The sequence below is a fragment of the Aethalodelphis obliquidens genome, unplaced genomic scaffold (genome assembly GCF_003676395.1).
Source record: "Aethalodelphis obliquidens isolate GAN/ISIS:26980383/991018 unplaced genomic scaffold, ASM367639v1 scaffold61, whole genome shotgun sequence".
Lineage (NCBI taxonomy): Eukaryota > Metazoa > Chordata > Mammalia > Artiodactyla > Delphinidae > Aethalodelphis > Aethalodelphis obliquidens.
This window is the reverse complement of record NW_020838005.1, coordinates 7,092,604-7,108,321: the sequence shown is the minus strand read 5'-3', so window position 1 is coordinate 7,108,321 and position 15,718 is coordinate 7,092,604. Positions and strand designations below refer to the sequence as shown.

General features: G+C 40.2%; 1 long non-coding RNA gene across 2 annotated transcripts in view; it reads left to right on the top strand.

Annotated features, from left to right (window-relative positions):
- The window catches only part of LOC113610169 (uncharacterized), a 117,793-nt gene that overhangs the window by 214 nt on the left and 101,861 nt on the right, over positions 1–15,718 (top strand). The window contains exons 1-2 of one of the 2 annotated variants that reach the window (XR_003428981.1): positions 141–549; positions 1,988–2,128. This is a non-coding gene — a long non-coding RNA (uncharacterized LOC113610169). Of the gene's footprint in view, positions 1–140; positions 550–1,987; positions 2,129–15,718 lie in introns of those variants that run through there. The other variant, XR_003428982.1, reaches the window with a different exon arrangement.

Genomic DNA, 15,718 nt, shown 5'->3' with positions numbered 1-15,718 from the left:
GAGCCCCAGAGCACCGGTCCGTGCTGGCGTTTAGCGGCTCAGCCGTGGACTTGAGGAGGAATGCGGGACGCGAAGGGAAAGCTGGAAGGATTGGCAGGGGAAATAGCTCCGGACCGGGGTCAGGAGATACGGTGCAAAGAGACCTTGAGAGGGTCATTTCATCTTGGTTTCCCACATGGGAAATATCGCTGTGAAATTAGATGACCTCCAAGGCCACCGGACCAGCAGAGTCAGCATCACCTAGGAGCTTGTTGGAAATGCAGATTTGAGGCTGCACCCCAGACCTGCTGAGTCAGAATCTCTGCGTTGGGGCCCTGTGAGCTGTGTTTTAACAAGCCCTCCAGGTGATGATGATCTGTGCTAAAGTTGAGAAGCGCTGATCTAGGGGAGTGGCTTCTCAGACGTGGCTGCAGATTAGAATCACCGGGGAGTTCTGGAACCTCCCAAACAAATCAGAATCTCGTCGGCGGGGGAAGGAGGGACGGCAGGAAGCCCAGGCATAAGTTTTTTTTTTTTAAGCTTCTCGAGTGACCCCCATGTGCTATCAAGGTAAGAGCCAAGTGATCCCCATGAGCTGTCATGGTGAGAACCACGGATATACCGTAGAGGCTTGGTCCCCCAAGTGTGGTTCCTGGAGAAAACGACCCCCTCCCAGACCTACTAAATCAGCGTCTGCATTTCAAGGGGCTCTCCAAGTGGTTCGTGTGCGCGTTAGGGTTTGGAAAAACAGCTCTAAGGCCTCCTCCAACATTAAGAATCCATGATTTTATGAAATATGTCTTTCTGTTTTACAGACTCTTAGAAGGCCCCATTTCTTTTTCTTTTTCTTTTTTTTTTTTTTGCGGTACGCGGGCCTCTCACTGCCGTGGCCTCTCCCGCTGCGGAGCACAGGCTCCGGACGCGCAGGCTCAGCGGCCATGGCTCACGGGCCCAGCCGCTCCGCGGCATGTGGGATCCTCCCGGACCGGGGCACGAACCCGTGTGCCCTGCATCGGCAGGCGGACTCTCAACCACTGGGCCACCAGGGAAGCCCGAAGGCCCCATTTCTTCAACTTTTTCTCATATGACATGACCTTCATTATGGGTCTCTCTCTAGTGCACTTGAATTTTCAAATTTTAATTAGACTTTTAGCCTCTCAAGAGACCTAGGAGATTATCAAGGCCACTGTGCCCACTTGACAGAGGAAGAGGTAGAGCCCCACCTAGACAGGTGAAGAGATTTCCCCAGAGGCCAGGGGGACCAGAATGCTGCCCCAGCCACTGGGTCACTGCCCTTTCTAATACACCACATCATATCATTAGGAGTTATTTTTTGTTTTCCTCAAAGATTGTGGTGAGGTCAGAGATGACACTGAACTTGCTTTGAGTGGGTTGCAGACACGGATGTTTCAGGGTGGAGCAACCCACTGAGGATGCTGCTTGTTTGTGGCGGGGAAGGGGAGGAAGCGTGGCTTCAACCTTTGCTCCTGAGGACAGGGCAAGAACAAGGCGTGATTACCAAGGGACTGAAAGGTGACGTGGTTTCTGGTGTGGATGAAAAATGTCACCTGCCATATCAGTAAACAAAGGATGTTGCAGACATCAAGCCAGCAGCCATTGCTGCCGCCACCCGCCCCCCTCCCCGCGACTGTGCACCCTGAAGGCATATGGGATGGAGAAAATCAGGATACTGGGCTTAGATAGTTAAGGTGCGTTTCAAAGGAATGATTTCAGTTAACCCAGACCCTTGCATCTTCCCATACCTAGAAAAGTGCTAAATTCATTAATGTGAGATGTCTGGTTTTCTTTAACATAATCTTTTGATGTTCCCACTACCTGGTTTTTGTTGCAAAAACCCCTGTATATCCTGGTTCCTCCCTGACTTCTTTGGAGCAATCCCTCAGCGCAGTCTGAGAGGCTAGCTTCTGGGTTTAAGTCCTCAGAAAATCTGCTAAATAAAACATAATTCTCAACTTTTAGGTTGTGCTTTTTTTTTTTTTTTTTTCAGTTGACGGTTTTGGTGACCACGAAGGGCCCAGAGCAGACTTGTCTCCTTCACCTAACTCTACGAGGATCTGGAGCTTGGTACCAGCACAGGCCTCTTTGGTCCATGCACCTCCACCTCGTCAGAGAGTCCAGACGAATTTGGGTGAGTCTTTCCTGGTTCTTGGACCTCCCGTTATTGGCTGATGTCCTAGGTTTTATTCAGTGGTGTTTAAACTCTCTGGAGGAGTAGGTTATCTTTGAAACTTAGTTTCAAGAGGTACCTGTGTTATCCTCAGTGAAAGACACTGGGAAAATTTTGCTCAGTTTAGACATTGAATGGTTTATCCTCAGTTGAAAGACTGGGAGGACTTTGCTCATTTGAAAGACGCTGAGTAGGGTTGGCCTGGGTAATTAAGTAGAAGACTGACCTATCATTTTTCCTTGAATTGGCTACTTTAATAGAGTTTGTTAAAAAAAAAAAAAAAAAAGAGTTTGTTGAAGTAAAAGTTATCTCAACAAACCAACCTTGGAATGGGAAACAAAGCTTCCAAAACAAAAGAAAAAGGAACAACAGATGGCCAGTTTCCAACTAATATCCCAGACAGGTTTATGTACATATAAAACTTACAAGTACCAGGACTTCCCTGGTGGTCCAGTGCTTAAGGCTTCCCCTTCCAATGCAAGGGGTGTGGGTTTGATCCCTCGTGGGGGAGCTAAGATCCTACATGCCTCACAGCCAAAAAACCAAAACGTAAAAAAAAAAAAACAAGTAATATTGTAACAAATAAAGGCTTTAAAAATGGTCCACCTCAAAAGAAACTTTTAAAAAATTAAATAAAAAATAAAGCTTACGAGTACTTATTGGGTTGGCCAAAATGTTCATTCAGTTTTTTCTGTAAGGTGGCTCTAGTAGCGCTTAATTGTCTTTAATGTCATTTGAAACAATTATGTTAGATTGTATTGTGACAGCTGTCATATCAGCGTGCATTTAAAAAAAAAACTTATCAAAATTGGTGAATTTTTGTGTAGCCATTTTAATATTGAAGATGGAAGAAAAAAAGCAACATTTTCGGCATATTATACTTTATTATTTCAAGAAAGGTAAAAAACACAACTGAAATGCAAAAAAAGATTCGTGCAGTGTATGGAGAAGGTGCTGTGACTGGTCGAACATGTCAAAAGTGGTCTGTGAAGTTTCATGCTGGAGATTTCTCGTTGGATGGTTCTCCAAGACGGTCAGCTAGTTAAAGTTGATAGCGATCAAATTGAGACATTAATTGAGAACAGTTGAGAACAATCAACGTTATACCACCTGGGAGATAGCCGACATACTCAAAATATCCAAATCAAGCGCTGAAAATCATTTGCACCGGCTTGGTTATGTTAATTGCTTTGATGTTTGGGCTCCACATAAGTTAAGCGAAGAAAACCTTGAACGTGTTTCCGCATGCAATTCTTTACTTAAACATGACGAAAACATTCCGTTTTTAAAACAAATTGTGACGGGCAATGAAAAGTGGATACTGTACAATAATGTGGAATGGAAGAGATCATGGGGCAAGGGAAATGAACCACCACCAACCACACCAAAGGCTGGTCTTTATCCAAAGAAGGTGACATTGTGTATATGGTAGGATTGGAAGGGAGTCCTCTATTATAAGCTCCTTCCAGAAAACCAAACGATTCCAGCAAGTACTGCTCCCAGTTAGACCAACTGAAAGCACTCAACGAAGAGTATCCGGAATTAGTCAACAGAAAACGCATACTCTTCCATCAGGATAACGCAGGGCCACATGTTTCTTTGACGACCAGGCAAAAACTGTACTGGCAGCCAGAAGTGCACCACATGTATGTGTGGATGTATGTTTTGAGAACTCGGTCTCTGCCATCCAAAAGGTATACATGTGGTGTACTTTTGGCCGCCAGTAGATTAGACTGGGATTCTGAGCAGTCTTTTGTCTGTGCCAACTCTCGGGATTTTTACCATTTTAACTTCCTTGCATCAGGAAGTACAATGAAGGCCTTTACTTTCTTAGACTGTTTTGGGGAATAAACTTTCTGGATCTTGTTTAGGGGGCATCCTTCACACTCTCTTGTGGGGAAGCTTCTTGTGTCTTGTTGGTTTGAGTCACTGTTAAGATATATCTCATTAAAGGCAGATGATGGATCCTTTAAATGGGAAAAACTCTAAATTGGTAAATTAGAGACTCTCATTATAAACAGCTGTTTTATTGGTGCCTATTTAAAAAAGTGGAAAAAAAATATATCTAATGGTTAACCTAAGAACTCCTTTAGTTTAAAACAAACAAGAAAAACCATTTTGGGAATTCTATTTATGGTCTCTTCTTTCCCTCAATGGGTCTTACAGATGCTAATGAAAACATTAGAATAATTAGTGTTAATTAGATTGATTAACAGACTAAGAAAAAACCTGAAGTCTAGAGACCTTTTTCCCAACCAGGTGGAAATTTTAAAGGGGCTTGTCCCAAATGGATAAAGAAATCTTTAGGTGGTTATTTTAAGATGAGAGAAATAAAATGGACATTAATGGGATTAAATCAAAGGTTTGATACAACACTGCCTAAGGTTGGATGGGCCAGAGGAACCCCCTGTTGGTCCTCAACATTAAATGGCCCCAAACAAGTCCGCTCTATTTACCCCAGTTTAAAAAACATATACAGCTGGAAGAAAATTATATTGAGATACCTGACCAACAATTACTTGGGACAACAGTTAGGCCAATTAATCAAGTTAAAAGACTGACAAAAGGGCCTGAGTCTCTGGGCTTAACCCCTCACTGGGGACCCCAGAACCTTTTATACAAAATAGATAAAATAAGTAAGGAAAGCTCTAGGACTCGTTGTAAAACCAAGGCTTGTTGATTGAGTCCTAATGTAAACTAAAATATATAGAATTGAGATTAAAGTTTGTAAAAATTGGTATGTTTAAATGGGCTTTATATAAGATGGTTATGTTGCAGGAAGGGGGACCCCTTCCAGGGCCCGAGAGTGGGCTCTTGTCTCACATTCGGAAATGAATTGTCCGAGGACACACACACGCTGACGACGCAGGAGACCTTATTGTGAAGGGGTGCCTGGGCAGAGAGCAGGAGGGTAAGGGAACCCAGGAGGACTGCTCTGCCACGTGGCTCGCAGTCTTTGGTTTTATGGTAATGGGATTAGTTTCCTGGTTGTCTCTGGCCTATCATTCTGACTCAGGGTCCTTCCTGGTGGCACGAGCATCACTCAGCCAGGATGGATTCCAGCGAGGAGGATTCTGGGAGGTTGGTAGGACATATGGACTGGTGTGTCCTTTTGACCTTTCCCGAATTCTTCCAGTTGGTGGTGGCTTGTTAGTTCTGTGTTCCTTACCAGGGCCTCCTGTTTAAGATAACTCAGGCAAATGGTTACTGTGGTGCCTGGCCACAGGGTGAGCGGTTTCAGTCAGTGTTTCCCCTCACAGTTACATCTCCTTTGCTTAATTACGTTGTGGGATAGACATGTTTCACTGGGGAATACTTCCCCAAGTAGATTTGCCCCTCAAGAAATATTAATGAAACATACTAAAGGAAACTAATAGGGTTACCTGAGCTCTTTACAAAAAAAAAAAAATACTGGGAACCAATATTCAGGGGCTAATTAATAGTAGAGATTTTGCTCTGAGTTTAACTTGTGCACTCAGAAAGAGGGCCTTTGTTGACTGCCTTATGAAAGCTTTACAAGACATGATGAATTAAACCCTAAAGTTCTAGAACATAGAACTCTTTTATTTATTTTTTAACACCTTTATTGGAGTGTAATTGCTTTACAACGATGTGTTAGTTTCTGCTTTATAACAAAGTGAATCAGCTATACATATATCCCCATATCTCTTCCCTCTTGCATCTCGTGCTCTCCCACCCTCCCTATCCCACCCCTCTAGGTGGTCACAAAGCAACTAGCTGATCTCCCTGTGCTATGCGGCTGCTTCCCACTAACTATCGGTTTTACATTGGGTAGCGTATATATGTCCATGCCACTCTCTCACTTTGTCCTAGCTTACCCTTCCCCCTCCCCATGTTCTCAGTTCCATCCTCTAGTAGGTCTATGTCTTTATTCCCATCCTGCCCCTAGGTTCTTCATGCCCTTTTTATTTTTTAGATTCCATTAGAACTCTTTTTAAAATTTTATTTATTTTTTGGCTGCATTGGGCCTTCATTGCTGCACGCAGGCTTTCTCTGGTTGAGGCGAGCGGGGGGCTACTCTTTGTTGCAGTGTGCTGGTTTCTCATTGCGGTGGCTTCTCTTGCTGCGGAGCACAGGCTCTGGGTGCGTGGGCTCCAGTAGTTGCAGCACTCAGGCTCAGTAGCTGTGGCACACAGGCTTCAGTAGTTGTGGCGTGCGGGCTCTGGGGCATGCGAGCTTCAGTAATTGTGGCACGTGGGCTCAGTAGTTGTGGTTTGTGGGCTCTACAGTGTAGGCTCAGCAGTTGTGGCACATGGGCTTAGTTGCTCCGTGCCATGTGGGATCTTCCCAGACCAGGGATCGAACTCGTGTCTCCTGCATTGGCAGGTGGATTCTTAACCACTGCGCCACCAGGGAAGTCCCTAGAACATAGAACTCTTAAATTTTGGTTTAGTTGGAAGTCTTCTCACTAATATAGAAAATCAAATTAATGAAAATATAGCTGTGCAAATCAATCTTTTAATATCATTTAGGTGACAGACCGGTTCTTTGGGGAATTAAAAGCAACTGTTTTTGTCTTGCAAATCTCTACAAGACAGAAGTGTAAATAGAGCCCATGAGGACCTGAGACTGAGCCTAATTAGCTCAATCAGGTAGAACTTGAAACCAAGGGGGCAAAAAAGGAAAAAGTGGCCTTTTAAAACTCAAACCACTGGAGGGTCCCCTGGTGGCAAAAGTAAATAAATTTATAAAAATAAATAAATTAAATTATTCTCTCATTTACCTTTATTTTACAACTTATGAAAACATTACCATACCAAGTTAATATTTATAAAATTATTTACTTTTGGCTGTGTTGGGTCTTCATTGCTGCACGTGGGCTTTCTGTAGTTGCAGCAAGTGGGGGCTACTCTTTGTTGCGATGCGCAGGTTTCTCATTGTGGTGGCTTCTCCACGGGCTTTAGGCATGTGGGCTTCAGTAGTTGTGGCATGTGGACTCAGTAGTTGTGGCTCACAGGCTCTAGAGTGCAGGCTCAATAGTTGTGGCACACGGGCTCAGTAGTTGTGGCACATGGGCTTAGTTGCTCCGCGGCATGTGGGATCTTCCAGGACCCACATTAAGGTTAAGATTTTAACCCTTAAAAACCATAAGATTAAGGTTTTTAAGGGTTAAAATTGTAATATGTAATTAAACTATAAAGATAATAAGGGAAACATTTCAGTATGCAAGGAAAGTAGGATGTGCGTTTTCAGCAAAAGAAAGTGTGAGGAATGGAAAAACATTTTGTTAAGGGGAAAGAATGATTGTGTCCTAGAGCTGGTTAGTTGTTTATTTTTGGATGGGAAAATAAGGGACACTAATATGGAAACAGAAAGTTGTAGGTTTCCAGAAAGGGAGTCCTGAAAAGGAGTTTTGTACATGGTCAGTCTGGGATTAGATTAAATTTAGTTAGATAAATGGATTTTGTTATAAAAGGCTGATGCAAGACTAGATTTTGTTCCTCTCTCTGTTAAGAGAACAAAGTTTTCTTGGAATACTGCTTTTGGTAACAGATTGTGTGAGTTTCTTTGCCTTTAAGTGATCTGTATTTGTTTTTTGAAATCTTTTTGTCACTTTGGTTAAGTGAATAAGTATTGTTTCACAGTGACCTATGATCCTTTTGGAACAAGTGTTTTGAAACCTTTTTTATGTTTTTGACAAGCTTTCCAAATATCAAATTCTAACTAAAGATTTTTTGACCTCCAGCTAACTCTGGGATGCTTCAAAGGAACCTTGAGACATCTCAGAGAGGAAAATTAGAGTAATTGGGCTTATTTGGTATGTTAAATTACTTGAGAAGCATTGTCAAGTTATTGGAGATAAGCCTTATATTGTATGGATAAATGTCATTAATATATCAATAGATATTCTAAAATTTATATGGAATTCCTAAAAATGTGATATGTCCTGGTATAATGTTTTCAGTCATAATTCTAGTTAGTATCTTAAAATGTTGTATGTCACAGAAATATCCAAGTTTCTTGTCAATTGCATTGTAATCAGATCTTTAACCGTGCTATTTTAAGTCTTTTGTGGTTTATAGACAATCATTGTTTTACTCTGATGCTTTTATAAAATGCAGATATTCAAGAAAATTCATAAAGCTTTTTGATAAATATGTTTCTGATAGCTTTTAGATCATACCACTAAACTGCATAAGAAATTACAAAGCTCCGATGGAAAACCTGACGATTTAATCCAGATCAACAGAGATTAATTACATGGGACCAAATGAACTGATAAATATGATTTATAATTATATGACTTTTTCTGAAATATACCAGCTTTTAATCTTTGTTTTCTAGAAAAACGTTTCCTCTCATGCTATGACCTACAATGAGTTGATAAAGTATACCTTGGTAAACAAAGATGAAACATATATATTTTCTCTCTACCTGATCCTTCCAGAATTTGGCTTCTCCAGCTAACTCCCCTGTGGACTTGATGGTTTATTGCAACCAGATTACAACTAGTTGTACTAATCATTGTTTTAATTTGTTCTCTTTATTTTCAATTCGTTTATGGTTTGTGTCTCTCTCTGCTGCATTATGACTTTATTAATGTTACTATCTGTATTACTTATATCCTGTCTGTTTTATAAGATTGTTGTCTCTTGCATTTCCCAATGTGTATCCAGGCCTCCAACAAAATTAATGATGTCTTGAGAGTTAATCATATATAAAACTCTACATAGAATAATTGTAATTGTGCAACTCTAGGTATGGGAAGAAGCAACAAGTGAAAACATTTCCCAGATCATAATAGGCTACTAAAACAGGTAATCCAGAGAATTATAGATTATCTATAGGACCTGATCCAGAAAAGATCAGCACATTGAATGGCCTGTCAACAGAATCTTCACCTGATAGAGGACTGAGAATTCCTAGTGCCATGGGACAAAATTGTTCATGAAATGCCTCCCAAACGTTGGTCGAATTTATGACCAAGGGGAGGCACTGTGGATGAGAAGTGTTGCCTGCCATATCAGTAAACAAAGGATGCTGCAGCCGTCAAGCCAGCAGCCACTGCAGCTGCCCTGCCCGTTCACCCTGAGGGGCTTCAGGATGGAGAAAAGCAGGATACTTGCCTTAGATGGTTAAGGTGCATCTCAAAGGAATGATTTCAATGAGGCCAGACTCTTGCATCTTCCCATACCTAGTAAAGCGCTAAATTCATTAACTTGAGATGTTTGGTTTTCTTTAAAAGTAATCTTTCGATGTTCTGACTACCTGGTTTTTGTTGCAAAGCTTCTATATATTTTGTATAACTTAAAAAAATTTTTTTTTATTATTTTATTTATTTTTGGCTGCCTTGGGTCTTCGTTGCTGCGCGGGGGCTTTCTCTAGTTGCAGCGAGTGGGGGCTACTCTTTGTTGCGATGTGCGGGCTTCTCATTGCAGTGGCTGCTCTTGTTGTGGAGCACGGGCTCTAGGCACGCGGGCTTCGGTAGTTGTGGCACGAGGCTCAGTAGTTGTGGCTCATGGGCTCTAGAGTGCAGGCTCAGTAGTTCTGGCGTGCGGGCTGAGTTGCTCCGCAGCATGTGGGATCTTCCTGGACCAGAACTCGAACCCGTGTCCACTGCATTGGTGGGCGGAGTCTTAACCTCTGCGCCACCAGGGAAGCCCTCCTATATATTTGGCTCCTCCCTTACCTTTTCGGAGCAGTCCCTCAGAGCAATCTGAGAAGCTGTCTTCTGGGCTTAAGGTCTTAACATCTATTTCTTCTCTTCCCCACAGACACAGCCTGGTATGAATGTCACCAGCCCTCTGCCTCCCCCAGTCAAGGGACAGATGCTCCCTCAGAATTTAAATCCTGATTGGACTGACTGAGAGTCTAAAGACAGCAGGTGCTGTCCCCACCAGCAGAGACCCTCTGAGAAAGTCAGTCATGCCCGGGGCCATTGCCTGTGGGCTTCCTGCCCCTTTCCAGGCTGTGTCTTCTTCATATCATTTGGCTTAAGTCAGGGAAGTAGGTTTCTCTTACCCTAACTTGGATAGTGAGATAATGATAATTTTCAGACTTTCCTTCCATTTTCAGGGTTGAGATTTTGGCTCTCAGGTCACAAACCCAAATAATAAGAAATGAAATAAATATCCCCTAGTTCATATTGATATAATGAGTGAATGAATGAAGGAAGGAAGGAGAAGGGACAACTCCTTCTTATAGAAGAATTTCAACTAATAAGCATGGAGGGAATGAGGGAAATAGACATTCCCCATACAGCACCATAGCAGTAATTGCTGCAGGCAAGTCCACAGATAGATGCTAAAATTAGTGGGTGAAGGCTTAAGGAGAAGCAAGATATTTGCATAGTCTCAAGGTATCTCTCCCCAAATAGATGTTTATTAATAACAAGGGGAAAGACAGTAACTTTACGGTAAAGAAAACTGGCAGTCACCACCTTAACCAAGTGACTAAGGTTAACATCGTCAGAAATGGGGTACATCGTCATGTACCCCATGATATGATGCCCTGGGAACAGCTTACCACCCTGTGGTGTCCTTCCCAATAGTGCATAATCTCAGTCTAATCATGAGAATACATCAGACAGCACACATAGAGGAACAGTCTACAAAGTAACTGACCACTGCTTTCGAAAGTCTCAAAGCCGGGGGACTTCCCTGGTGGCACAGTGGTTAAGATTCCGCCTGCCAATGCGGGGGACACGGGTTTGAGCTCTGGTCTGGGAAGATCCCACATGCCGCGGAGCAACTAAGCCTGTGTGCCCCAACTACTGAGCCTGCTCTCTAGAGCCCACGAGCCACAACTACTGAAGCCCGCTCGCCTAGAGGCCATGCTCCACAACAAGAGAAGCCACCGCAATGAGAAGCCTGCACATCCCAAGGAAGAGTAGCTCCCACTTGCTGCAACTAGAGAAGGTCCACGCACAGCAATAAAGACCCAACGCAGCCATAAATAAATAAATTAATTAATTTTTAAAAAGTCTCAAAGCTAGGAAAGATGGGAATGGTCACAGATTAAGGGAGAATAAAGAGACGCAATGACTAAGTGTAAGGTGGGTCCTGGAACGGATCCTGGAACGGATCCTGGAACTGAGAAACAACTGTGGAAAAACTGGCAGAACCTGAATAAAGTTGGTAGTTTAGGTCATAGTATTGTCCTGATGTTACTTCCTTAGTTTTGAGAATTGTCCTGTGGTTATGTAAGATGTTAATATGAGGGGAGGTTGGGTGAAGGGTATAAAGGAACTCTGTACTATTTTTGCTCTCTGTAAGTCTAAAACAATAGTAAACATTTAAAAAGTATTCTTTAAAGTAAAAAGAATGCATGCAGTAAAACCTGTCACTTAATAAAAATGACTAAAAATCTTTTAACAAAATGTAAATATGTAAAATTTCACTTGGGAAAAATAGACTTTGTGGAAATAATGAGCAGAAAAGGAGATTCACAGTAGGAGAAGTTATATTTGTTTAAATATAAAATGAGCAAAGAAAACAGGAGACGAATCAAATCTTTGTTGTAAAATTTAATGGAAAGTAATTAATTCCAAATAATTCAGTAAGGGAAGATTGAAAAGGAGACAAAAACAAATAATTTATAGAAAACTGATCACAGGCTTATACTGACTTATTAAAAACATTTTTCTTTCTGTGCAATTAGAGAATATGTAAACGTTTATGACCATAAATTCCTAAACAGGACGTGTCCAAAGGTAATGTTTTTGTTTGTTTAAGATATCTCCGTGTGTAGTTAAGGAAGAATGAACAACACATGTAAATTCCATGCTTTCCTTTTAGGATTCCATATTGCTTTAATCTAAGATATGAACGGAGAGGCTTGTTCCTGTGTAAAGTCTAATAGATTGCCTCAGTAGGGACTTGGGCCCAGAAGGAATAATAATAAACCACATGGAACAAGTGAGTAAATTACATCACTGGGCCACAACTTCTGCGCCCAGTTATTGAAAATAGCACCAGGGTTCCCCTTCCAGTTGCAGGAGTAGATGGTCTAGTCGGGGACCACACTGTCCCATAGCCACCCACACCCCACATATGGTGCTGAGCGCTTGCAAGGTGATCAGTTGGAATTGAGATGTACTGTAAATTTAAAGTACACACCATTCTGTAAGTTGTGTTTTTGTTTTGTTTATGGTTTCCTCTGCTCTGCAAAAGCTTACACAGGTCCCATTAGGTCCAATTTGTTTATTTTGCTTTTATTTCTTTGGCCTTGGGAGACTGACTTAAAATATTGCCACAATTTATGTCAGAAAATGTTTTGCCTATGTTATCCTCTAGTTTTAAGGTGTCATGTCTTATATTTAAGTTTTAAGCCATTTTGAGTTTATTTTTCTGTGTAGTATGAAAAAGTGTTCTAACTTCATTGATTTACATGCGACTGTCCAGATTTCCCAACACCCCTTGCCGAAGAGACTGTCTTTTATCCATTGTATATTTTTACCCCTTTGTCATAGATTAATTGACCGTGGGTGTATGGATGTATTTCTGGGATCTCTATTCTGTTCCATTGATCCATATATTTGTTTTTGTGCCAGTACCATGCTGTTTTGACTAATGTAGCTTTGTAGTGTAGTTCAAAGTCTGGAAGGGTTATGCCTCTGTCTTTGTTCTAATTTTTCCTCAGGATTGCTTTGGCAATTCTGGGCTTTTTTGTAGGCCCATACATATTTTAGGATTTATTTTCTAGTTCTGTGAAAAATGTCATGGAGAATTTGATAGGGATCACATTAAATCTATATATTGCTTTGGGTAATATGGCCATTTTAGCTATATTAATTTTTCCAATTCAGGAACATGGAATATCTTTCCATTTCCTTGAAACATCTTCAGTTTCCTTTATCAATGTTTTATAGTTTGCTGAGTGTAAGTCTTTAACCTCCTTAGGTTTATTCCTAAATATTTTGGGTTCTTTGATGTGAGTTTAAAAGGTATTGTTTTTTTACATTCCCTTCCTGACATTTCATTTTTAGTGTAAAGAAATGCAATTGATTACTGTATATTCATCTTGTATCCTGCTACCTTGCTGAATTCATTTATTAGTTCAAATAGTTTGTGTGGAGTGTTTAGGATTTTCTATATAGAGTATCATGTCATCCACATATAATGACAATTTTACCTCTTCCCTTCCAACTTGGATACCCTTTATGTCTTTTTCTTGTCTGATTGCCGTGGCTAGTATTTCCAGTCCTATGTTGAATAGAAGTGATGAAAGTGGGCATCCTTGTCTTTTTCCTGAATTTAGTGGGAAGTCTTTCAGCTTTTCACCATTGAGTATTATGTTGGCTGTGGACTTGTCATAAATAATTTTTATTATGTTAAGACATGTTCTCTCTATACCAAATTTGGGAAAAATTTTTATCATGAATGGATGTTGAATTTTATCAAATGCTTTTTCTGCATGTATGGAGATGATCATATGGGTTTTGTCTTTTGTTGATGTGGTGTATCACATTGATTGATTTGTGTATGTTGAACCATCCTTGCAGCCCTGGAATGAATCCAACTTGATTATGGTGTGGGATCCTTTTTATGTGTTGTTGGCTTCAGTTTGATAATATTTTCTTGAGGATTTTTCATCTATATTCATCAAAGATATTGGCCTGTAATTTTAGTTTTTGCTAGTCTTTGGTTTTTGTATCAGAGTGATAGTGCCTTCATAGAATGAATTTGGGAGTGTTCCCTCCTCTTCAGTCTTTTGGAAGAGTTTGAGAAGGATAAGTATAATTTCTTCTCTGTATGTTTCATAGAATTCACCTGTGAAGCCATCTAGTCCTGGACTTTTGTTTGTAGGGAGTTGTTTTTGTTTTCTTTTTAATTACAGATTCTATTTCACTTCTAGTGATTGGTCTCTTCAAATTGTCTGTTTCTTCTTGATTAAATTTTGGCAGGTTGTATGTTTCTAGAAACTTCCATTTCTTCTAAGTTGTCCATTTTGTTGGCATATAACTGTTCATAATATTTTCTTATGGTATTTTGTATTTCTGTGGTATTGATTGTTATTCTCCCCTTTCATTTCTTATTTTGTATATTCGAGTCCTCTCTCTTTTCTCTTTGGTGAGCATGGCCAGGAGTATGTTGATTTTCTTTTCCCTTTCAAAAAAACAGCTCTTGGTTTTATTGATTTTTTTTCTATTGTTTTTATCTCTATTTTGTTTATTTCCTCTGATCTTTATTATTTCCTTCCTTCTGCTGACTTTAGGTTTTGTTTCTTCTTTTTCTGATTCTTTTAGGTGGTACATTAGATTACTGGGGATTTTTCTTATTTTTTGAGGATGGCTTGTATCGCCATGAACTTCCCTTTTAGAACTGCTTTTGCTCTATCTCATAGGTTTTGTAAGGTTGTGCTTTCATTATTGTTTGTCTCGAGGTATTGTTTTTATTTCCTTTTGAATTCATTGTTGACCCATTGGTTTTTATAATAGCATATTGTTTAGTCTCCATGTAATCATTTTTTTCTCATTTTTTTCCAGTGGTTGATTTCCAGATTCATACTGTTGTGTTCAGAAAAGATGCTTGAAATAATTTCTATCTTCTTAAATTTGTTGATGCTTGTTTTGAGACCTGGATGTGGTCTGTCCTAGAGAATGATCCTTGAGCACTTGAAAAGAATGTGTTCTGTTTTGATTTTTGGTTTTTTTGGTATGTAGTGTCCTCTAGATAACAATTAAGTCTAACTGTTTTATTCTGTCATTCAGGGATCTCTATTGCCTTATTGATTTTCTGTCTAGAAGATCTGTCTATTGATGTTGGTGGGGTGCTAAAGTCTCCTACTATTACTGCATTACCATCCATTTCTCCCTTTATTTCTGTTAGTATTTGGTTTTTTAAATTTGAAGTATAGTTGATTGACAATGTTGTGTTAATTTCTGCTCTACAGCAAAGTAACTCAGTTATACATGTTTATACATTTTTTAATATTCTTTTCCATTATAGTTTATCACAGCATATTGGATATTCTTCCCTGTGCTATATAGTAGAATCTTGTTGTTTATCCTTTCTATATAAGTTTGCATCTGCTAACCCTAAACTCCCACTGCATCCCTCCCCACCCTCTTCTTCCCCTTAGTAAGCACAAGTCTGTTTTCTATGTAAGTGAGTCTGTTTCTGTTTCACAGATAAGTTCATTTGTGTCATATTTTAGATTCTACATATAAGTAATATCATATGGTATTTGTCTTTCTCTTTCTGTCTGACCTCACTTAGTATGATAATCTCTAGTTCCATCCATGTTTCTGCAAATGGCATTATTTCAGTCTTTTTATGGCTGAGTAGTATACCATTGTATATATGTACCACATCTTCGTTATTCATTCATCTGTTGATAGACATTTAGGTTATTTCCATGTCTTGGCTATTGTTGGTAGTGCTGGTATGAACATTGGGGTGCATGTATCTTTCTGACTTATAGTTTTGTACAGATATATGCCCAGTTGTGGGATTGCAGGATCATATGGTAGCTATACGTTTAGTTTTCTAAGGAACCTCCATAATGTTTTCCATAGTGGCTGCACCAAACTACATTCCCACCAACAGTGTAGGAGGGTTTCCTTTTCTCCACACCTTCTCCAACATT